The sequence below is a fragment of the Ammospiza nelsoni genome, chromosome 4 (genome assembly GCF_027579445.1).
Source record: "Ammospiza nelsoni isolate bAmmNel1 chromosome 4, bAmmNel1.pri, whole genome shotgun sequence".
Classification (NCBI taxonomy): domain Eukaryota; kingdom Metazoa; phylum Chordata; class Aves; order Passeriformes; family Passerellidae; genus Ammospiza; species Ammospiza nelsoni.
This window is the reverse complement of record NC_080636.1, coordinates 45093603-45119072: the sequence shown is the minus strand read 5'-3', so window position 1 is coordinate 45119072 and position 25470 is coordinate 45093603. Positions and strand designations below refer to the sequence as shown.

The window sequence follows — 25470 nt, the reverse complement described above, 5'->3', positions numbered from 1 at the left end:
GAGAATGAAATGCTGAAACAGTAGTTCTGAAACATGGAAGTGTTTCAATGATTGCAAAAAAAGACAGAGAAATGAAGTACCACATTCAAAAAACTGCCATAGAATGGAAGTGGTATTTTTTCCTCATTTCCCTCCGTATCCCATAGATTAGGGTATTTATTCTTCTATGAGTTCTCTTTTCAGGAACTTTTACTTATGTTCCACCTACCTGGTGGAATGTCCTGGGCTCCGTATTGCAGTTATTTTTGTTTCTGGCATCTGACACAATTGCTGTCTAAGTAGTTGATGCAAAGTTCCATCTGTTCCATTTGTGGAATGTTCCCTCTGTTCCCAAAGTTCCCTCTGTTCCATTTGTGACCCAGTGTAAGGCACAGAGGCAGGGATGTCAGGGATGTGAGTTACTCACACTCCATGGTGAGCAACTACAATCAGTAATATCTGTTTACAGCAAGAAACTATTGGATGAATGCTGGAACAGCTTCCATTTGTTTTCCTTTGCTGCAGACAGGCTGGGTGCATCAGAAACTCTGGAGCACACAGATAGCAAGTGCTGAGCACATCTGAGGAAATAGAGGCAAATTCTCTTTTTGGGAAGTGGAGAAAGTTGGGTTCATTTCTTCTCCTTGACTCAGATTGTGGAGGAGAAATTAATTTCTGATGGAGGTGTTTATAATGAACATCCACATTTTTTATGTGCCCTGAGTATTTTCCAAACAGTGTATTTAATATTCAGCTATAATATGTTTTCAGTTTTTGTCATCTTACAATTGGGAGCACTGACATCAGAATTCAAGCAGTATATATTTAAGTGCTGCTCAACCCTGTGAGAGGTATTTTGGCAGTAATACTTGAGTTACATGAATTTAATTATTCTCCTGGAGAATTGTTTTTAAAATTAAATAGTGTCTGTGCCTAGCCAAAAAAAAAATAAAAAATTGCTAAATAAGCCCACATTTACTCCACGTGGTAACTGCCTTTGCTGCATATCTGTCAAATAAATAAATACACAAACAATTTACTGAGTTAAGAAGGGCTATCCCTAAATAAGGAAAAGGATTGTTAGAGTGTTATTTCCAACCAGATTATTATTATGCATTTATTCTTAACTGCCCTCTGTTGTAGTTTTCATTATGCTGCCAGCTAGAAATGACAGCCTGACAGCTCTGTTGTTTCTCTGGGTCAGTTTTACCTCACTTGCTGAATACTCAAACCTCATTAACTTGTTGCCAGGCCTCCAGAACTGCATGGATTGATGTCTGCAAATATAACCCATTTTAGTAACAAGTATTTTTGCAATAATTTTATTTTTCTGATGGGTTTAAGGGGAGTAAAACCACATCTGAACACTGGAAAAAGGGGCTGTTGGTCGGGGTACTTCAGTGAGTACTTACATGAGTAACATTGGAGTAATTTTTCACATAGAACAGATTTTTTGTTCTGCTAAGGGAACTGAAGACATTTTCAAGTCACTCAAATCTAGTCTATTCCATTGTTTTGTTGTTTTACTGTAAAGCAGCTGGATTATTATAACCTCTTCTGTTACTAAACCAGCCTCACATATGCATCAGTAAAAAGAATCCAAGCTGGCAACAAGTGTTCTGCAGTTGAGTGAGTCCATGAGCCCAAATAAGTCTGTGTTTATGCTCAAGGGGATCCTGATTATTATTCTGCACTCTTTTGCAACTGCTCCTAAAAGTCAAGTCAGAGTTAAAATTTTATCTAGCAGTCAAAAGTAATTGAAATTGAAAATGTATCCGTGGTTGGCAAAGGAGGAATGTGGCTGTGCTTTGTGTGCCTTACTACATCAACAGAAGGACGTGGTAAACCTCCAGGAAAAGCTCTAAGGGGAGGCATCTCAAGAGATTTAGCAAGAATAACCACACAGCACAACATATTCATTGAGGTGACTCCTTCCCTTTCTCCATGGATGTGTTTATCTCTCCACTGTCTATTGCACAGCATATAAAGTAGCAAACACTGAAGACATCCTCCCTTTGAATCTTACCTGCAATTAAGGCAATTACTTAAAGAGAAAGTAAGTTTTGAGGCTAAGCATTTCTCAAATTTTAGTTGTCAGTTTCAATATCATATAATCTGATGATGTACAAAATTAGTAGGTGTTTTTCTTCGTTAGCATCATATTGCCTGGTGAAAGCAGGACCATGAATAACATTATAACTAGCCAGCATGAGATTTCTTTTGGTTCATTTAATATATAGAAAATATATTATTTAAATAAAAAAAAAGGTCTTTATACTGAAACTCTTTAAACTTGTGTTTCAATCATTTTAATAAGTATGGACTAGGAGTCTTTTCCCTGAGTCACGAAAACTACAAGAAGAATGACAGATTTATTTTATTTAATTTATTTAATTTGTTTAATTTATTCTCTTTAGGAAGAAACTGTGGGAAGGTGGGAGCTATGTGTGTGTCCTTACCTGCAGTTTCTTTCCCAATCAGGATGGAGGCATCTTGGCAGGACAGTAAAAGAAAGCTCCAACCTTTTACTGCTGAACTGTGCATGTCAGTGGCTATGAACAGCACATCAGCTGTCAAGGCTCTAAATCCAGCACTCCTCGAGCTGGAAAGGGAACAACCACATATTCACATTTTGTTTCCAAGGTGATGGATGTAAAAAGAATCAAAGCCTTCCACTAAGCAAATCAAGGCATTCTTGTGCCATGCTACATAAGTGGTTTAGGTAAGTAACCCTAAACTCTTTCATGACATTCAGAAAAATTCTGTAAGGGGTAAGTCTGTAGTTTCAGAAATTCAGGTTTCTGCTCTGCTTGAGCTCTACAAGTTAAAATCACTGAGGGTAGCATAGATACTGCACTAAAGCAGAAGTCACAGTGCTGAGCAGCCCTGACTGCCCCAGGCTGCTTGATGCACATACAGCAGCACAGACTGATTTCTGTTTTCCATTATCTTTTGACCTTCTGAATGAAATGGAGTTTTGACAGTGAGAAATCTTTATCTTTGACCTAATCCTGCTTCATAACATTAGAGTAGAGTTAGCATCAAACAGTGTAAACACACAGAAGGGTCAGAGCTTCCCAGCTTAGTCTATGTCTGATTACAGTTTCATCATTCCTGGTTGCAATAGCTGCTTCTTCATTTGTGTAGGTGTTTGGCTCAAAAAAACAGCACTGCTGTCTCGTAGAAAGAGTCTTCAATGTTCTGTAAAAATTGTAAACATAACTTTACAGGTGATAAGTATTCTTATTCCCATCAAGCACACATGGATACTGTAGCACAGACTCTTTGAAATGATGATTTTCAGATATGGCTGCTTAATACTAAGCAATTAAGGGTCAGATTTTTCAGTTGAGGTGGATATCTGCAGCTTCTGCTGAACAGCAAAATGTCTGGATTTAACTGCCACTGTCCAGGAAAGCCACACTCATTGAAATACCTCATTTCCTCAGGATTGCATGCATTATCAGAGTACTCCTTATGCCATGCAGGCAGAGGTGCCAGCTTTCTTATAAAAACAAATCTGTCAGTAGGATTTTAATTAGGTACACAAATATATATTTTTCTTAATACCCATTTTGTAAATATGTTCCAAGAATAAAGGTTGGAACACCTTGATAAATATATATAGTAAAAGGCATAGACAGAGCAGGACATAAAGACATATGGCAATATGGACAAAGAAGCCTTCTGGACCAAAGAAATAAATGGCATATGTAGTTTGAACACCTGAGTAGGGACAGTTTAGATGAAGAAGAAAGATAGGCAAATTAAAACCTAAAAATCACTGAAAATTGGTATAGACCTCCCAGGCATGATTTAAAAGAAAAGAAAGATAAGGAAAGCCTGTAAAAAGGATAGATCATTAATCATTGGAAATTCAATTAGTTTATATTGACTGGCTGGAAATTATGGACTTGATAAGGGGTACCTCTTCCTGGAGGACAGGACTCCATTCTGATTTTGCAGGCTACTCAGTAAAAGCACAGGCTATTTTGTACTTGCTCCTCATATTGCTGGAAAACAAGACAAGGATGATAAATAAGATAAGAGTTGAGAGTTAGCTAGAATTTAGTGATCTCAATGTCATCAGAACTTCAAATGCCCTTGAGGGTATAAATATGAAAGACAATATCTCAAAATCACTGGACTTTAAAATATAAATAAATAAAAATAGAGAGTGAGCGCATGTGGAATGAGTTGAGGAATAAAACAAAGTTGATTAAAATCAATTTGGGGTTTGGGAATTTAGTGTAAAAAAGTATCTAGATAGCACAGAAGCATCCCTGGAAGCTGGCCCCCAAGAGACCTTGTTTAATGAGAAATGGCTGGATATTTTATTCTCCTGGATGGTGTAGTTTGGAAATAATTTTTGTAGCCACTTGGGAAATATACCAGTCAAACAATTATTTCTCATGAAAGCCTTGTCTGTTGCTTCAGGAGACATTGTTTACTTACACTGATTCTTTAAATGAGACATTGCAGCGTGAAGGAGAGAGATACAATAAAGAATGATACTTCTAGAGAAACAGGGGGAAAATGGTGCATTCACTGAAAATGTTAATGACTTTGCAGATCTTCCTGTTAGAATAGGATTAATTTTGTCCTCCCAGAAATAAACTCATCTTGAGCCATGTAAAATCAGCAGGTTGAGAAGAGTAAAGGTAAGGTATGCATGTCATATTGAAGTCAACAGGGGGTTGTCTTAAAATAAAATGGTATCATAATTTCATAGGACAAGGAAGGCTGATGTTTGTCAGGGCTTGTCTAGATTAAAAGCACTATTTGCTGTGATTTTTTTTTCTTTAGTTTTATTTCTGTGGTCTTCAGTGATCTTAGTAAGAGACATTGCTTAGGGAATGTGCAATCTGCCAGACTGCAGGTAGCAGAGTCAAAATTTTCTTTTTTCTCTCAGAACTACAAAGCAGCTTTATTATGCAGAAACATCCTGTGTTCCACCTTTAAAGACAATACTTCCTAGTGTTCTGATCTGTGTGTAACCAATAGCTCAGTGGTTAAAACACTTTCATGAACCATTGGAAAATTCTGCTCTATTTCAGTAGTGATGATAGAAATTAAGGCCTCTTGTTCTGAGTGAATGAACACTTGTATTGCTGGGCTATTCATTTGAAATACCAAGGATTCATTTCCAGAAATACAAGAAATTCTGTGGAAATGCTTTTTCCTCCTTGCAAAGTGTTTGAAGTGAAAAAATATTTAAAGTAATATGAGTATTTTCTGTAACATGTACTTTTTCCGTTAATGGCTTTTGTTTATGTAGGGGGATACAATATAAGGTTGTACAGAAAGTAATCTTACCCCTTAAGGAGTTGCAGCTGAACCAATTACTAAAGATTACGAGCAGGCCTGATGTTAACAGGCCACACCTGTAGCCAATAAGAGCAGTGGTATAAAAGAGTGGATTGGTGGGCTCTGGAGTCAGATGGCTGCTGCAAGGACCAGGAACAGTCAGTACTCAGAGAAGATGCCTGTGAGAAACACTGAGGAGGTATGGAACTCTGAGGATATGGAATCATTGCATTATATTGATAATAGAATTCTTGGTATATAAGACAATGGTCACCAATGGTGACCCCAATGTAATTTGGGGCTACATCATATAACCCCGTGGGTTTGGGGAAGCTGGATTTGAATACTAAACTATTGGCAAAATATATCAATTACCGCTATTGGTGTTTGTTAAATCTAAGTGTAAAAGACTTTGAAGATAAGTGCTTTGTAAACTGGGAAAAGCTATAGAACTGAACTAACATTTAGAAATATATATAGATATCTATACTATAAGATGCTGTTTGAACACTTGTATAACTCTTAGTTCTATGTGAAATGTATAAATGTGTCATAATGTCAATTTATTTGAATACGTACTTCTAGAAATGCTGCAACTCTGTAATTAAGAGAAAAAGGGGGAGTTGTAGGGGGATACAATATAAGGTTGTATGGAAAATAACCTTACCCCTTAAGGAGTTGCAGCTGGAGCAATTACTAAAGATCAGGAGCAGGCCTGATGTTAACAGGCCACACCTGTGGCCAACAAGAGCAGTGGTATAAAAGAGTGGATTGGTGGGCTCTGGAGTCAGATGGCTGCTGCAAGGACCAGGAACTGTCAGTGCTCAGAGGAGCTGGCTGTGAGAAACATTGAGAAGCTATGGGACTGTGGTGATATGGAATCCTTGAATTATAATGATACTAGAACTCTTGATATATAAGACAACGTGTTTAGGGAACAATACATCGCATTTTATAAAAATCAATTGTCCTGACATCTATGCATACACATCTCCCTTCTTTACACCAAGAGTAGACTTGGGCGTGGGTGTACTTTGGTTTGTGGTTTTTATTTAAGTGTTGAGTGGAAGAATCAATTAATCCTATAAATCCAATGGGCTGCCAAGACACTGATCTGGAGAGAACATGGAATGGGAAGGTTGCATCTGTGACTTTATAGTCCAAATATTTAAAGCGTGTTCTTTGCATTTAAGGCAAATTTAATTTTTGTTTAGCTAGATGGTTTCCCAATAATAGTAGAGTGTAATTGTTGCTTTCATAAACCAAAAGCTTCCTGCTGTGAGCCATTTTCCTTTTCCAGAATGCTGCCTGGAACTTTGGCCTCAGCCTACAGTGACATCTGAGGAGTTTCACATTGAAAATTCCATCAGCTTCCTACTCAGTGTTTGGCAGGACATTAATGTACAAATATATCAAGATGTTTGCTTTTGCAACTTTAAGAAGTTTGATAAGGCAATTCTAAAAGAGAGGAGGAGCAGTTCAGGTACAGGGCTCAGAGAACAAACAGCTAATCCTATTTCCTTAAGGCAACCTGATGGTTAAAGAGACATAAATTACAATTAGACACTGTCAAAATAACTGAGATATTTCCAATAACAGGACATTTTAGTTGACACAGATAGTGAACAATACTCTTACAGTCTTTTTTCTAGGGCTTGTAGTCTAAAATCTGTAAAGCTTCTTGGGTTTTCCAATCTTGATGCTGAAGTACTTGGTAGAAAAAAAACTATATAGTTTTCAGTGTCTAAGTCTGCAAACACAGGGAGGGATGAAGGAAGGAAATGGTTCTATCAGGGAAATGTTTCACTGGTTTTGCTTAATATAATGAAAATTTGATAATCATTTATCAGATCAAATTAATTTTGCAGATTAACCTGTGGCACTACAGATTGTGGATTTTCTTAATTATGGCAATGTGGTTTCCATTACCATTCCATTATTATATCATCCTATTTATGACTTTATGGTAATAACTGCAGGGCATAAATTTCACTGATATTATCACACCCCAAATTGCTCATTCTGCTGCACATTATTTCATAGAAGCTGTTAGGTGCACCTGCTAAGAAGGTATACTGCAAAGTTTAATAATGTTTCAAAGAGAGATGAAAAATTAAGAATGTCTAGAGATTATTAATTGATAGCATCTAGATGCAAGGGTGATTGACTTGTCTCATTATAATGGTGAACTTTGGTGTAAGATATGATAGTATTAATGTTTCCCTCTGTTTGTCATAGGAAATTAAGTATTTAATTTGGCTAAACTAATTCAGTTTGTTTTCAAAGACCAACTTCTCAGTAAAACCTTCCTCAGTGCCTTCAGTTTTCTCTTTCAGAGCTTGAACAAAAGTCCATGCAATTTTCCCCAGCCAGGGCACGCCCACACAGGTGAATTAAATTCTTTGCAGTTGTACTGGAGAGTGAATACTGGAAAGAGCGAAAAATAACAACTACTAAGTGGCATTGCGCTGGTGCAGCATGTGGTGTGTGCATAAATTAAGGTTTCTGGGATGGTAGGAAGGGGTTTGATGTCTTTTGGTTTAGCCCAGGTGACTGTGACCATCAAATAAAGATGTCACAGATTTTTAGCTGTGCCAACATCAGCCAGTGCTTTGCAGATTTGTTCAAGTTCTGGCTTTTCTGATTTGAACAGATTCCATGTTTTACTCAATTCACCTCAATGCAGCTCATTCTTTTGCACTCGTTAGTAGCCACTGAAGCCTCCTCAATTATTTTGAATTATTTTTCTGGGAGATGTCCCAGGTTCATGAAATGTTGACCATAACAGCTTAAAAAGCCCAAACTGTTATCACATAAAGACCCTCTATGAGTGCTTGTTGTAAAGGAACATTATGGCTTCTCAAAAACCTCACACAGAAGCAGCAAGGACTACATTTTTAACTGTGGGCAAGGCATGATAATAATTTTGAGAACCTAAATTTGAGCAAGTAGTCCCTGGCACCAGAGGAATGCCAGTCATTTTATTTTGCAGTGGGCAATTAAAATGCATGAGTCTAGAATCCTCTCTGGGTTTGTGAGATAAAACACCATGAAGTTGAAGTGGAGCTTCCCTTTGATTCTGAGGAAAGTCCTAACTCAGTTTCATTATAAGGTCCTGCACAAATCCTCCAGGGAGGTAAGCAGAGGTCCCTGCACGTTGTGTCTGTCATAATTTTCTCATAACAGCTCTATTATGGATAAATCCCTGGAATTCAGCTGTAAAGCTCAGCAGGTCCCCTCCTGATATCCTTCACATTTGGGTAATTAACTGAGCTGTTTGAACAACAGAAACTTTATAATGTTCAGCAGTGGGAGTCTAGCAGCTGATCAGCTTTACCTTCATCAGCACTTGTCATTTTAACACTTGAAGGGTAATGTTTCACAATGAGTATAATCTTCAGCAGGAAAAGAAAAGATTTTAAATGTGCAGGAAAATAAGGGCTTCAATAAATTTGTTATGCAGACTCTAATGCTCCTTGTGTTGCATTGCTCATGTACTCTGTGCTGCTGCCTTAAGAAGGATTTAGTCAACCTTGTATCTCCACAAAACAGGCTTTGCTTCATTGCAATGGAAAAACAAGTGAAGAGGTCTCACAAAAGCATCCCTGACATCCTGAGAAATGGCATGCAGGAAACCTTCGTGCTGATCACCTCAGTCTTACCCAGACAAAACTCAATTTGTTTAGAAAGAGTAAAATAAAATAACTATTTTTTTTCTTCAATTCTTTTAATGGTTAAAAATTACCTAAGTACCAAGCCTCTCTGCATAGCTCAAACAAGCAGAGTTGTTGGTTTCTACTGAAATTCAGGTCTGTAGGACACTGAAATGTGATCCTAATTGACATTTATTTCCAGCTGTCACAAAGACCCTTTGTAATTAAGAGTGGTTTGTAAATCACGGTGCATTACTTACAAGCCTACTGTTGCAGTAGAAAATTAATAATTATAGTGAGATGTTCTTTTGAGACAGCCAAACACAACTGGAATAGGAAATATGTTTTAAAATATTTGCACAGTGGTTAGAAAGATCCACATTTACTGGAGCAATTTAATCTAAATTTAATGACCTACAGTTCAACAACCAAAATAATCCTCAAAGGTTTATTCATTATTCTTAAGTTTCTGGATGCATGGAGTCCTGAAGAACATAAATATAACCTGACAGTGTATTGTAAGTTTAAAGAAAGGAAATTCTCTGCACTGAGATAATTCATTATATCCTGGTTAAAAATATTTCCGTGGGTGAGTTTGTAAGAAGAGGCGTTGATTCCCACGAGATTGACAGAGATGGGGTTGCAATGCACTGGGTTAGGTCAGGTTGGTGTTTGCCTTCTGAAGAGAATTGCTCAGCATTTGCTTCCTTCCCCCCCCCACCCCGTGACCCCCATGGCTGGGTAAGAGCAACCACAACAAATGCTGGGTTGTGTCAGGGTGGCTGGTAGCAGAGAGGCTGTTCTGAGCCATTCTGAGCACAAAATAGGCTGCTTTCTGGGAGAGAAGTAGAATGCCTTTTCTGCTAGAGAAGTGCCAGTTTCTCCGGGTCTTTATGCTCCTCTGGGATGTGAACTTATTCTTCAACAATACAAGCAACGTCTAGGCTTGTTAGCATGGCCTCCCATGATAATATTTCCTTATTCTAATAGAGTGAAAGAATCTCTGGTATAGTTAGTCACTCTACAGCCACGTGAACTTAAATATTTCATTAAGACAGAGGCCATTAAACTGTACCTGCAGTTAGATAGACCAAAACTCAGTGTTAAGCATATCGAGGTTCTCTCTGACACCTTTATCATATTGCTCTGCATAATTTTTTGTAATACTTAAGGAATATCTCTCATCTTTCTTATGAGTGCCTTGTGTTAGAATTGTCTCTGCAATGCTCAACTAAAAAAAATTGATATACTGAAAGGCTTTAATCACCTATTAGAGCTCAGATAAGCCAATATTAAAACACATTTATGCATGAACAACTAATAACTAATAACTGAAAGAAATTACATGCAACTTGAGAAACCATTTCTTAATTGTTACTCATTAAAATAAATTATGGTATAATATCCCATTTACAATGATGGAAATAGAATATAGCAGCAGTTGTGCTGTCAATTTATCTTTCATTCTAGCTTTTTATGGCAGTTATGTTTTGAAAATAATTTGTCCTGATCAGATGGTGTTATATTTTACCAGCTAATAGCTACACCTCCTTGCAAGCATATCCTTAGAGAGGCATTGGGTTAAACATTAAAACTTACACTGATTAGAGCTAATTGAATGTTATTGTAGTGAACATAAGGAGCTGTTTCTGTGGTTCAAACAATGTGCAAATCTATAGATCCTTACAGTTGCTTTGCTATCTACAGCTTCATTTATTGTAGGCCATGACTTTTTTAGAGAGCTGGTGTGGAAAAATTAACTGAACATAGACATAAGATAAACAGCAAATGTTTTGTTATTATTGTAGTGAAGGTTCAACTCGTTCAGGGAACGAGGCTTTTGAATCAGCTGTGGGGAATCTTGGTACTGTGCATCTTCAGCTGGGTGCCTCACCTGGATTTAGGGACACCTGGGCCCAAAGGAGGAGAGCAAACCACCAAATTGGGAGCACACTGATCATCTGCCTGTTCCCAAATATTAGGAGTCCTTCAGGATCAGGGCTTGATTGATGTGAGGCTTTTGCTTGATTTCACTAACTCATAAGGACTCAAATACAAAGCAAATTTGGGTTTTCTTGCAATCCAATCACAATTTACCACTTCTTTCTTTCTCTGTTGTTCAACTGATGTCTCAGGTGCCAACACAATAAGCAGACAGGAAAAATGATTTTTCATTTTAATCAGAAATTAAATAATGTCAATTTTCTATATTTCGATACTATTATTCTAACTTTATTTTACATTTCTCATGGTTTAATTCTTAGTTTAGTTAATTCCACTGTCTCAAGCTGGTTCTGTAAAGGATAACTACAGCTTAAATTATGGAGATGTCTACTCTATGCAGTGGAATCAGAATTTTCTGAAGTGACATCGGACTGAGCTGACAGAAAATATGACTGAGAACCTTTCAGTGTTTATAGCTAAGCTTCTCCTTTATCAGACTTATTTATGTTTATTAGAGAGCATACAGGAAAGGCAACACATTTGTTCTAATGGGTTTCCCAAACAGCTGCTCCTGAGTGGAGCTGGGGATGCTGAAAGAAGCTTGCTGTCCTCTGCTCCTCCTTTTTGCCATGATCTCTGCTTATTATAGGCATGATTGCACTACTGACTCTGCCCTGCAAAGCCTTGACTTTGGGGGCTAATAAATGTTTTCCTGTTTTCACCCCAGCTTTAAATATTTGTCTCTGTTTGCCTGTGAGCAAGTGCCTGCCCTTCAGGAGTATGTGGTGTGCAAATAATTAGTGCTTGTCAAGGGAGGGAAAAGGAGAAAGGTGAGAAATGCAGTGCACGTCTAAAATGAAACTGGGAGTCAGAGACATTTGGATGAAAACCCATAAATGTAAAAGCTGCAAAAAAATTTCTGTTTTCAGTGACATTATAAACTAGAATCTGCCTCGTGTTTCTGCTGTACTACTCAACTGTACAAGTAAATATTTTAGGTTGCACTTTAGAGACTTAATGCTGTAGAATAACTATCTCTTTGCTTCACTTATTGTTTCTCTGAGGGGTTGCTACAAAAGGAAGCAAAAACTCTTTATACCAGAAGCCCTTTGTCATATAAGTTATCTCCTTCCATCCATAGTACTACTTTACAGGCTGAAATAAAAAGTAAATAAAAAGAGTTTGTACCATTAGATGAACCCTCTCAATTTCTTTTTTTTTTTTTTTTTTTTTTTTTCCCTGAGGAAAGGGAACTGAGGGAAGAAGGTCATTGTTGTTTATTTTAGAAGTTATTAAACCCTTGATTTATTTGTGTTCAGTACAGAAAACTGAGACTTAAAAGTTTGGAAGCCTGGAAAGAAAAGGAAGGGGCCTGATAAAATACAGGCAAGAAAGAGAAGAAAAGAAGTGAAATAGAGAGGAATACACTAAGAAGGTAAGGTAAAAAAAAAGTCACTAATGCATCTATGTCAATGTGAGCTATTAAAATCCTCTCTCTTCTCAGAATTATTCCTAAACTTTGTTACATGAATACATTCAACCACTGAAATTTATCAATTATCATAGAGAAGAATTAAGGTTGATCTCCAGCTGCACCATTCCTGATGTCAAAACTATGTGATAGGCTCTTTAGTTCCACTAAATCTTTGCCATTTTCTGTACAAATTTGTTACCTTGTGTAGTGCATTGCATAGGACAGAGATGACAGGAGTGTTAAGGTTCATCATCCTGAGTTCCATTATTATACATCCACAATTCTTTTTTAACTATTGTTTTATTGCTTTCTTTTCCTTAAAGGAGGCTCAAAGTGATTGAGGCTGGAACTGTGATATTTCCAATAATTTAAATATCTGACCTGAGACAAACAGGATCTGAATTTTTAGGGGTGCCATGTCCTGCTAATGAGCTTTCAGCTACATCTGGTTTTCTGGGCAGATAGGACCCTTGTCTTTCCTGTTTGAGATACAGACTGAGTTTCTTTGAGTACCAAATGCAATATAGCAGCCTCCTTCTACATCTGATCATGGTCCACCTGCTGAGCCATTTAGAGTTCCCAATTCAAAATCCAGCCCTGTGACCCATGGGAAAGCAGAACTTTGGCTCCATATTTCCTCCCTCTTGCCTGTCCAAGCAGTCAGAAATAAAGTACTGTACATAAGGCTGTGGAGGAACCCTCCCTTTTTAATCTCCTTTCATGAGAAGTTCTCTGCTCCTCCAAGGAGGCAAGTGGTTGATTTCAGGTCTTTTCAATTCCAAACAGCTGCCTGCCAAGCCTGGCACTCACTGTTTTAGCAAAGTCAGGGTTTTGACTTTCATGCATTCAGGATACAAGTGGTTTTGACTTAGTTCTAGCTATTGGCCTTTAGATCTTTAGAAAACCAGACTTCAAACCTCTGAAGCAGAGTAATGCAAAAAGAGGCACTTGAAGTAGCCACTAGAGGAAAAGTGTGATTTAAATTAATTCCCTGAACCAAAGAATAACTGTACAGCAGAGAGAAGGCATTTCACACACTCACACACACACATATTTTTATATATTGCTATCTAACCAGAAGTGAATTCTTTCCCTTTCTTGATAACCAGTCCAAAAATGCTGTCCCAACACCATATTCCTCTAGCTCATCACACTCCTGTGTCCTATTTCTTCATGTGCTCCATCAGGTCAGAGATGGAAAAAAACCTGTTTTTCATTGCCCTGACAAGCTGTCATTCTGTTCCTGGGGTGAATGGTAGCATGATGCCAGTTCAACACACAAGGAGTTGTTTACATTTCTAGTAATTTTAATTGAATGTGTTAAATTAATAGGCACATTCCAAGACAAATAAAACAAAGATTCCAATCCAGAAAATAAAAGGCATTTCAATCATCACTTGGTATCCATACCCAGATTTAACTGCTGCAGAAATGAGATTGATGTGGTGTCTGCAACCTTATCTTTGACCCTATGTCCATACAGCCTCTACAGCACTAAAGAAAGCATTCAAAATACCATTTTTAAAGCTAGAATTTGCTTTTTTAGACATTAGGCTGCAAGCATCATTTTGTAGAGCAGCTAAAAGGCCACCTCAGCATACAGCATTCCTTGCTATTGCAGCCCTTGGGTTTAAAGGGAAGAAAATATTTGACCTCCTCTTTACAATTTTTATTGCTGCAAGAGAAGCATTCCATGGCTGTTAGACATTTGGCATTGCTCTAGATGGAAAACCAGCTTGGATAAAGTAAAATGCTGGCTTTTCCTTTCTTTTTAACGTATTCTTATGGCATATTTACTGTACAACCAGTGGATACTCTGCCAAGTTAGGATTAGGAGTGAAAAAATAAGGTTCTGTGAAAGCGAAGACCAAGAGGTTATTAAAGTAAGAATTTGGCTAGTACCCCTCCAGTAAGCTGCAAAGTATTACTGAGCTATAGATAATGCAGAAAGGATAAGAATCCTTATGGAAAACATCTCCCTACTTGAATAAAAAAAAGGTCATTTGGTTGGGGCAGTAGAAGTATCAAAATCATAGTACAATAAAACTCAAATTGTACTGCTATAAATTAGTATTAAAGCAAATCTAAATTGTATTTTCTGTAAATTCACTTTCTTTCCATCTGCAAAAAAAAAAAAGACAAACCCAAAAACTAAAAAAACCCCAAACAAATAAATCCAAAACAAAACAAAAAAAACCCACTCCAAAATAAAAATTATAAAAACCACAAAAAAAAAAATTCCAACCTCACAACATGATTTAGATATTATGCTGGTGCCACTTTTTCACATCTCCTTTGCAATTGGAGCTGGAAGAGCAGAGATTGTAATTTCACACTGTTGCCATCTGCAGACATTTCCCCTTTAATAATGGAGAAATTCTGGTTCTTAGAACACACTGAGCTCATATTATCAGCCCTTCTTTTGGAAGGATCTGCCATCTTCCACAGGAGTGGATTTTTCTACTGCAAATTCTTTTTCTGCTCTTCCACACAAAAATCTTCCAGCTTAACAGTGACTGTTTGCAAAATAACACCCTTTTCTTTTTATTTTTTTTCTTTAAATGATGTGTTAATGAAAAGGTAAGAACACACAAAAAAAGAAAGAATCCCCTCTAATCTTACTGCAGTAGGCCTTTAAGTGCTTTTATATTTCAATACTGAAAAACAAATGTTAATATTACAGTAACCTGAGTTTAACCTCAGAACGCTGCTGTAAGGGACAAATATATCATTATCTCCATTTACCAGTGGTAGCCTGAAGCAGAGATAGATTTTTGTGTGTCTGGCCCAAGGTCATGCAGAAATGCTTTAGCAGAAGTATAATTAGATGCAAGATCTCCTGAGTTCTAGTCTAATATTTAATAGCTGTCCTTCCTGTGCTTTTAATGGTAATGGGAGGCATTTATACTTACCTAGGAGAACACTAGCCTGCAGAAATTGTTCTTTTCCAAGAATGGCAGTCAAGAATTTTTGTACTGTCTGTGATGGCTTTTCTCGATCTCAGCACAGAGTTAGGTAGATTTTTCTGGGCTTAAACTCAGTAATAAAAAAATCCAAGAGGTTGCAAAGTGCAATTCAGCAGGGCCTGTGCAGTTAGCATTGTGAGGTCCCAGCTTGCTGTTGCTTCAGTGTTGTGAATGATATATATTCTGTTTAGAAATAGAGAGGAATTTTTTTTCCTGCTGTTTTTGGCTGCTGGCCTTTTATCAGTCCATTTTAGGAACAAGAAGTCAAGCAGGTTACTGGGGGTGTATGCATCAACAATGTGTGTGATACTTTGTGCAGTCAGCTAATTTCTTCTGGGCCACGAAAGGTAAAATGCCTCCTTGCTCTTCTGAAAGCTAAGAGAGAGGAGAAACACAATTATTCATTGTCAGAAAGATGTGGCAATAGATGAAATCGGAGAAGGAGATTTGTTCATTCTTTTGCCATTGTTTTTTCTTGTCAATATTATTTGTTTGTTTGTTTTCTGTAGCAGAGCAGTGCTTTCAAGGCCTCTGTTCTGCAAAATAAAATCAGTCTTAGAGGGGCAAAATACTTCTTTGAAGCCTCACTAAGTTGCTTAGAAAAAAAACAAACAAACAACTATGAAGTTTCTGTATATCCCAGTAATATCTGTATTGCAAAAGATTGCCAGTTTTATGGAAATTAGGTTTTTGTTCAAACACAGCAAGTGATGCAGTTCCGCTAGCGACACTGAGCATGGAAACATCTGTAAAAGATATCTCTGAGATGTGAGGCAGTGTTAAATGGTGGGTCTGTTGTTGATTTTTTAATTTTTCCATCCATTGTTCCAGTGCCACATGGTTAAACTTAAGTTCACTGCTATTCCAAAATGTCTCTCTCCATGAAATTCAGCAATGGTGACAAAGACAGGACCAAGCTCCTTACACAAGATGTGTTACAAACCAAATATAGGTTGCTATAACCTGCTTGCTAATAAAAGTCCACAGGAAAATGGTGACACAATTTATTTGTCCTTGCTGTATCCAGAAAAGGCTTAATTCTTTAGTAATGTCACCCAATAGATGGCAGCAGCATCTTTATAATGAAATGCTCTTTTAGCAAATACAGAGACATTTGGGATGAATTTCAGCTTCTGCTTGCCAATTGACAAAAGAAATATGGTACTTTTTCTTTTAAGAAGTAGCATTATAGGAAAACATAGCAAAGTGCATTTTTTCTAATGGACTTTTTTCAGTTCTACTTAATACAACCAAAATTTCATTCACTGGGAGTGCTGCTATTCACACTAATCAAGAGGAAAGAGTCCAGGTTGAATGGTTCCAAATGGTCATTGATTCCTGACTGCAAAATGCCTTGTTTCTCTTTATTGAGCAAAAGCTGCAAGAGGAAATCTCCATCCCATTATGAGAAATATAGAAATATTTCTGCACACGGTGCATGTGAATATTCATGGGTGAATGTACATACAGCAGTTCTCAAGCTGTCAATTGACCAGAAAAAAACTTACAGGATAAAACATTTTTAAATATGCTGTTGTTGCATAGCTATTATTTAAGAAAGAAAGATGAATAGATCTGTATATGAATGCTAGGAAAGATGAATCTATGTAGACAAAGATGAACACTAAAAACATGAACACGTCAAGATCAAATATAACTCAATTCACAAGTAATTCATATATTTGACAACAATTGTTGCCTAACTTAGTGGAAAACTTAAAGTCAGGTGACTGATTTTCACATATTGTTTCAAGAAAATGCTTCAAACTCATTGATCATTGTGAATGCCAACACTGTTATATTCAGAGCAAAAAAAGATTCCTGGTTGGAAAATAATAAAAAAAAAGAAAGGTTGCTGATCATTTTCAGAATAATCTTCTCTTTCTCCATTTGAAAATGTAATTAATTGTTTAGATGCCTATTTACCAGATGTAAATATTATGGGTATTTTTAATTCCTGACTCTGAAAATAATAACAGAATGTGGTCACCAGAATCACCTCACCACACACATAGAGTGTTATTTTCTCAGCAGTAACAGTACTGTCATTAAATTAATCCTGTTTGCAATTCTAGAAAATACATTCTATATCTTTAATGCTTCTTTATGGTTTTTAGAATAGATTGGCATGTTTTTAAAGATGATAAAATAAATTAAAGTGTAATTTGAAAAGAAATTTATATAACACTCTATCAGAAGAGCAAAGCCTTCTGTTCAGCATATTCTGTGACATTTTATGTCCTTCCCCCACTAAAATGCCTTGACTTTGAACAGGGCACTTTGCATTAAGCAGAGAAACCCCTATGCACCCATAATTACAGGCAGTTGTTAATTTTTGTAGGCAGTGCATGATTTTGGAATAATTAAAACCGTGAAATCCATTCTGCAATACTGTTCTTATTTGAAAGAGGAATTTTAAAATTAGGATAATTAAGGTGAAAATATCATAACCTCCTCTCTTATTGACAAGCTAAATCACACAAAGTAAGAGCTGGCTGAATTCTCTGTTCTTTTGAAATTCTCTCTAAAAATGTTGGTGAGCTGTAGTTCAGACTGATGCTTGGTGCCTAATTAGTTGTGTGTGGAATTGCTGTGCCATGATTGTAGCAAGATGCAAACTAATAGCAGTTATATGTTATATTTTTAACTTTTGAATATAAGCATAGGAAAATGGAAAGGGCAATGAGAAGGAAGATGAAATTGGGATTTGTGAAGTTTTACAAATATATGGTAGGGAACCTAATGATCATCCATTTCCTGTGGCCATCTTCTAGGAAAGCTGTGGTGAAATTACTGATAAGGAGTTGAAATGGTGGAGCAAAAGAAGAGCTTTCATACAGGAGGAGACTACAGTTCTTTAATGAAGGGCAGGTTCATTTGGGGGCTATTTGCAAATGTCCTTGCCTGGTTGTATTGATTTTTGGTACTGCAAATTCCATTTTAGCTCCCCAAGAGGTCCTTAAATGAAGACAGCACAGAAAGGGGTAAACACCCATTTTTTCTCAGTCCAAGATCTGCACCTTCACTGATGAATCTTCCAGACATGATGCAGCATTCTATTTGTACAGAAAAAGTGAGAGCAATTGCTTTGGTTGGCACCAATCCCACCAAATTTTGAGCACTTAATTGAAAATCCTAATTAGCAGTGTAGTTGTCCTGGGTTCTTGTGTAAATCAATAGAGAGAAGCTTCTGGAGGGCAATTCAGGCCTTCCATTAACTCTGTCACTGCAGGACAAGCAGCCTTTCTCCACTGAGCCTTAATCATCTTTTTGCTAACAAATGGTTGTTATGCTGTTTCACATTATAGGGGTGAGGTTCAAAGTTTTAAAAACCAGACTCTTAAAGGGGTTCATTTCTCATTTTCGTGCCATAGCAGAATTTTTTATTTCATCTGTCTCCCTTTTCCTACCCTTCTTTATATTGACCTGCTCTTAATGTTTGGGTGAACGTACAGGAATCAAAACTCTGATTCAGAACATGATTTCCAAGGATGAAAAAAAAAAAAAAAAGGTAAAAAAAGTTAGAATAAATGTTACAACATTGGTCCTTTGAAACATCTGAAGAAGTCCAGTCTTTTCTTGAAGATCTTTAAACACTGGCATGAAAGGTAATGGATAGTTGCTCTCTGCCTTGAACTGAACTCTTTCATAACATTCCTTAAAGTTATTTGTGTTTCTCCTTGTTTTTCCATGAATTTCATCATTATGGGTTTTATAAGCACACTGAATTCTCTCTCCCATTCCCAAACACAACCCCACTGCAGACAATGACCTGTGTTGGATTAATTTGCTATTTTTGAGCAATTACTTTACTCATTTCTTGCGTTCCCTACCTCAAATTCCCTGCAGGAATCAAAGCCTGGAGAGTCTTAGACCTGGAGACCAGAGCTGCAGGCAGACTTGGCAAGATCCATCTCAGCTCCATGTTCAGCTGGTGAGATCACAAATTTTCTGTTCCCTGCCTTCAGCCCTGAAAAAAGCAGTGCTTTAGTTATGATGTGAGGGTTTTGAATTGGTTGGACCAGGCTGGGCTTTCACTCTCAGGTCTAGCTCAGGTTGCTTGAAGTGGTACAGGCATTTATTTTATTTTTTTTTTTCCTTAACAAAAGCATCAGAACATTATTTTTAGGTGCCTGAAGGGCTGGCTGGCTGAGTCACAAACCAACCCATGTAATCAGCTTCAGAACTTAATAGCATTCAAGTGAACAGGGGTGCAGAGTGCAGGATAAAGGAAAGTCATAAAATGCACATAACAGCTCCCTTCAGCTCTGCAATCAGACCTGTGTTTATTATTTCTCAGGATGTCGTAGTCCAGCATTTATAAAAATTTAAATATTAATTTTAGAAGTCTTAATTATAGCCACCAGAATAGTTCTGCTCAGTCCCAAAAATAATATAGCAAGAAGCTATTAGCAATTTACCTGATTGAGGAACAGGTAGAGGTTTAATTAGAAATGGAAAATATAGTTTGTTTCTATTTGCATAGTAAGTAGGAAAGGAATTTGCTCATTTGGGGGAAGTTTTTACTTGTTTTTCATTATTGAAATAATAGGTTATCAACAAATTCACAGAAAATAATGTTCAATGGATGAAGAAAAACATATGATTTGCATTGATAAATTCCAGATTCTTGTCTGTTTTGTTTATCTGTAAATATCAGATAAACAGATTTCAATATGTAAACAGAGTCTTTTTGCAGTCATCCATATTTTTTGATACCTGAAAATAGCATAATGTACTCATTTGTTTCTCAGTGGAAATCTCATTTTAATCACATCCTGCACTGGCAAGTAAATACTTCTTAGCTTTCTATTTTTGCCTCAAACAGTGCTTGTGCAATGAATTTCCAGTGGGATTTCCTGTCTTCCCATGGCTACTATGGAGCTCTCCATGCTGACACCCAACAGCAACCCAGTTGAAATTGCTCTTAATTTCAGTGTTATTACTAACAGCAGCAGTCCAGGAGACTGTGCTATCATGAATACAGAAAAAATAAGGTTCATTGATAATTATTGATAATTATTCCGTTACCTAAAATGGAAAGACCGAAGTTGTGATCTGATCAGACTGGGCCAGGTCCCACAGGCCCTGCTGTGGAGACATCACATTACAAGTAGATCAAGCAAAACATGAATGTCTGCTCCCCATTTCATGAGACTGCTTTAAAATTTAAATAATTTGTTTTACATCCCTGAGAAGAACACTTGTTGATTTTTAACTACACTGTTAATTCAGGTATTTTCCCTCCTTCATGGCTTACATTGAACTCAGTAATTTTCCTCTCACCTTTCAGGAGCACAGAACATGAGTTCTTGTTCTCTTTCTCTTCTTTTCCCCTCTTCCTCCCCCACCACCCCTAGTTTTCAGTATTTGCCTTTCAGGATGTCATTCACAACCCAATGACTGTTTCTTTGAGTTGCCAAACTTATTATTTGTCTGAGCTGGTGTGAGAACTGTTGCTATACTCCCCATTAGTCTTAATATACCTTTGATGCATACAGGGAAACTGTTTCATGATCTTATAGGTCTCTTCCAGTCTTGAAATTCTGTGATTCTGTAAAAATCTTGTATCCATCTATCCAGTGTAGATATTTGCAGTACAGTGAACTCTGAGAAATACTGTAAAAATTGGTGTTCAGTGCTTTCTGAGAAAACATGCATATTTATTTGCCCATTTTGTCCAAAGAGAAGCTCTGCTTGAAGGCAAATGGTTCTATTATTCTGAGATAATTTTCTCCTTAAAAGATTCAATACAGTGGGCTTGAGGGTAGGGAAAAGAAGACCAAGCAGATTAAATACTTTCTAGCTTGGCAATTTTGTTATTTTCCTGAGATTGGAATTCAAGTAGCAGTTTTTCCTGGGAAGTAATCACCTCCCACGTTCTGCAACTCTTATTCTAGCAAGGCAGAATAAGACTTGCAGAATGCAAGAGAAAACAGTGAGTGGGGGACGCTGGAAAATGGAAAACTGAGGTCCATTCCTCAAAATTAAATCAGCTTCTTTGTGTGCCAACAGTGGACAGCTGGGCTTTTGCATTGCTTTTTTTCATCATGGCCATAAATTTTCTTCTGGGCATGAGATATTTGGTGGATTTTGGTGGTTGAGCCTCTGTGAATGAAAAATTTCTGATGAAAACATTTAACTGAGTTTCTTACAGGCTGAAGACACTAGAGGGGGTCACTTCAGACCTGTACAACATCATGCTCCTCCCTTAAAAAAACCCTGTGGTCAATTTTGTTTATTTTATTTTTTTTTTCTGCAGCTGAATTAATCTGCAAAGATTCAGTGGAAATGGCGACAGTAAATTGCATAAGCTATGTGCTGCCCCAAGCCTGGTCTAAATTAATCTTCTCTGAGCTGTGTGTCCTGAATTTAGATCACCATCACTGGCCTTTCCTGTAAATATTGTAGAAAATGTAGAATACACATACCGTGTGAAATACCGCACCAAAATAAATTATCTGTTGCTACATCTTTAACACAAAACTTGCCTCATAAAAATTGAAGGAGGCTTTCATGCTTTTGGAAATGGTTTCTAATGATCCCTCATAAATTAATCCCTCTTTCTGGAAGTAGAACCCAAGTGAACATTGTTGATTGCCATCAAAAAGTGGTGTGCTGTACAATTTACATCAGTGGTCAGAAAATCTCATCAGGACTGACAAAGCTGCATCTGTTACCAAGATTAGTTTACACAGCTCTCACTTAGGGTGGATTTCTGTTTTATACAGGTGTTGAAACAACTCAGCAATGAAAATAGACAGAGTAAATATACCATCAAAAATAAAAAAAGAAATAGTCACCAAAACCCAAATGGCTTTCTCTGACAGTGCTGAATGTACCATCTGTTTCCATTGCATTATAAATTTATGTAGGAAATTGTTATGCAGCACTATTTCTGGGTAGCTCCTCATTTGCATTTGCTTTTGTTAAAAAATGGGCCCAAGTGAAAACCAGCGGGCTGAAACCCACTGGACTTTGGAAGGAAGCATTGAAACCAGCCTGGGGTGGTTCAGCCTGAACCTGGATCCACAGATAAATGGTGCAGCTGCCCACATGTGCATCCCGTGCTAAAACACAGCTTTGGATCCAGGCACCCCATGGCCCATAAGATGTTCAGGCTCCTGCTCCAAACTGTCCACTTTTATTTCACAATTTACTTTAACAATTGACTCATGATGATGACACAAGGCTTAGCACCCAGCTGTGTTTAAAAAATTAACCATAAAAAAATAACCAAATAACCATTTGACTCCAGCAGCCAATGTGCAGTAGCAGCAATAAGGACGCTTCCAAAGTGCACCAAGAGTACAAACTCAGTTGTCTTCGATTTGTTCAGTGCAGTAAAATTAAATTACTAGCAAACACAGAAGGATAAACATTTGCCATGGCCATGATTGTGATTAATCTCAATGTAAATCACCATCCAAAGCAACCTTTCATCCTGTGGCTGGAGGAAACTGAGTTACAGCTCTCTAACCCTGTATAATAGTCCAAATCACTTGCAGGCAGAAATGGAAAAGCCAAAGAGCTTGTCAAATCTACATTGGTGACATATTGTCTCTGCTGGACTCAGTGCTGGGCAAGAACAGATGTAAATGAAACTCCTCTCTGACATCCACTTCTTTCCCTGCATTATCAGTTTTGGATAGACTTAAAAGGCAAAAGGTGCAGAGCCAGCTCCAAGAGGTAGGTGTCTGTGGTGGATGTGTCTGTCTCCATGAGGAGATGTATTTGTAGAGCAGGCATTTTCCTGTCCTTTGATAAAACTGAAATAAGATTTTTATTTAGTTTCGTTGTCTCCATTCATTCTTAAATTTATGGCCTTCTGAAAGGAAGAGGAAGGAGAGTTCAGCAAAGATTGGATTTGCTCAAAGAAAGTTCTTGCTGTACTATTTGAGCACGCTGTTGTGTAGGGGTGCTAGAATCAGTGTGAATGCAAAGCTTCCTGTGTTGTCTATTTGTATTTTTGGTAATCAGAAAATTTTTTCAAAGATACAATAAAAGCAATGAACCCCTCTCACATCTCTGGGGTGCAAAGGATTGTTTGCACAGTTTCTGAGAGACATGGCAATAATATCCACGCTTCTGCAGACCGGTAGGAAATGTAATTTTGACAGCAGGCTGGTGTAACACACAAGATGTGGGCTCCTGCTGGCTTGCCACAGGAAAATTTGGGTCCATCATTCTATATTCTGGGCTTAAACAGCAGCCTGGGAGTCACTGGGTGTTAGACTCCACTTGTGCCTCCAAGCAAGGAAAATGTTCATTTGTTCCTATGTTCTCCATCTTTTGTCTGTATAGACCTTAAATATCTGGGTTCTGGTATAATGTTGGTAATGTGAAAATCCAGATAGATACATAAATAACAGATATTTGGAATTCACTCCTTTACATTCAGTAAAAGATGCTGGTTACTTCTCTGTATTATTTGTTCATGAACTGGAATTTTTCCTTGTGAAATTCTCAACTGGTATTTGCTTGTTGATCAAGGCACTAGTTTTTAACATTTTGAGGTTGTATTCACCAACAATTTGGTATTAATGGATTTACATTTTTTTCTTTACACTTCCATGCCTCACTGATAGATTTCCAGAGAAGGAAGAGATCAAAATTAACGTATTCATTGAGAAACTGCAGAATTAAGCCTGCTATGCATTTACTCCTAAGAACCTGAAAGTATGGAAGGCAGTGAATCTGGAAGCAGGAATATGATGAATGTAAGGTAAAATCAGCATTTGTTGTAGATGGTGGATTTGTTAGGTTGTAGATATGTAATGTTACAAATTATTGTGGATAAATTGGAAGTTTAATTTAGCCACAGGTTTGTGACGATATGAGGGATGTCAGCTGTTTGACTGAAAGCTGTAATCCCAAATGGTGTTGAAACTGCTGTTGATTTTAATGTTGCTTATGTGTGGCTGGGTCACTGTCAGCTTTTACACCCCACTGCACCTGCACTTTCTGAAACCTGTGCTTTGCAATCTCCCTTCTGCACAATACAATGTATGGCAGCACCAGCTTATGACTCTTTACAGTCTCTGAGATGTATTCCTGTTTGGGAATTGTCCTATCCTATTTTAGCCATATCTAGAGGGACAAGGATGTAGCCTGCTGCAGAAAAGAACCTGGTGGTGTTTCTGCATCTTTGTAAAGCTGTGTCTGGGCCTGCCTTGTGTCCTTACCAAGGTTTGCTCTTGCTCAGTTGTATCCCTTGGAGTGTCTGCACTGGCATAGCCAAAAGAGGTGACTATCAGAGCAAGAGCTGGGTTTGGAATGCATTTTATAGGGCTTTTTTGTGGGCACACTGGGCAAAAGAATCAAGAACAAAACCTTAAGAAACCTCTTCCTATTTAGACTGTGCACTTGTCCCTTGTTTGAATGTTTTTCTCAGTGGTATTACAATGAATAGATTGTTTGTGATTCCTAAGGATCTAAGACAGAGGGCCAGAAACCCTTCAAGGGGACAAAAGCACACAGGTCTTGTGAACATTTAATTAAATCACATTTGTTATATTCTGAATTCTTTTGGATCAGAGAGCAGGAAAATTGTTCTGTATCTGTCTTTGAGCAATCTGTCTCCAAGCAATAAATGCAGGCCCAGTCTGTGTCCGTGCCAAATTAAGTTTTAGACTCTTTCTCCTGTTTTATACTGTCCATTCCTTTAGATATAAATGAGAAATGTTTGATTATGGACCAGGACTTCAGATCTCCCCCCACAGTGTAGACTTGGGCTCAGATCAGTAAAACCAAAGATTGCAGGTTACAAGTTTCAAATTGCAAGTAAATACTCTTCTGTTTCCTTTTTTTTTTTTTATTTTCTGTCCTAATGTTAGTTAGCAAAGCCAGTGAAATTTTGCTTTGTGAGGCATGAAATTAAAGCGAGCAAACCTGATATGTCATCACAGCTTGTACAGTCAGTGAAAAAGTTGCTAAGTCTGTAAATGTAAAGGAGTGAATAAAGAGAGGAGCTATGATTACAGAGGGTGAATAAATTCAGAGGTTTACTTCAAAAGTGGCAAAACATACAAGGAAATATTTCTAGTGCAGTTATGTGCTTTTTTATATATTCCTGGTTGGTGATTTATTCAATTAAATTTATTATGGACTCTGCTGAGTATACTTTTGGAAGGACAGAACATTAGAA

At 37.4% G+C, this 25470-nt stretch overlaps 1 long non-coding RNA gene across 1 annotated transcript; it reads left to right on the top strand.

The window, feature by feature from the left end:
* Window positions 1-5421: 5421 nt before the first annotated feature.
* On the top strand, window positions 5422-23094 carry LOC132072607 (uncharacterized). The gene is made up of 4 exons (XR_009418356.1): window positions 5422-5485; window positions 12203-12318; window positions 19173-19257; window positions 21586-23094. It is a non-coding gene; the product is annotated as an uncharacterized LOC132072607 (long non-coding RNA).
* The last annotated feature ends 2376 nt before the right edge of the window (window positions 23095-25470 follow it).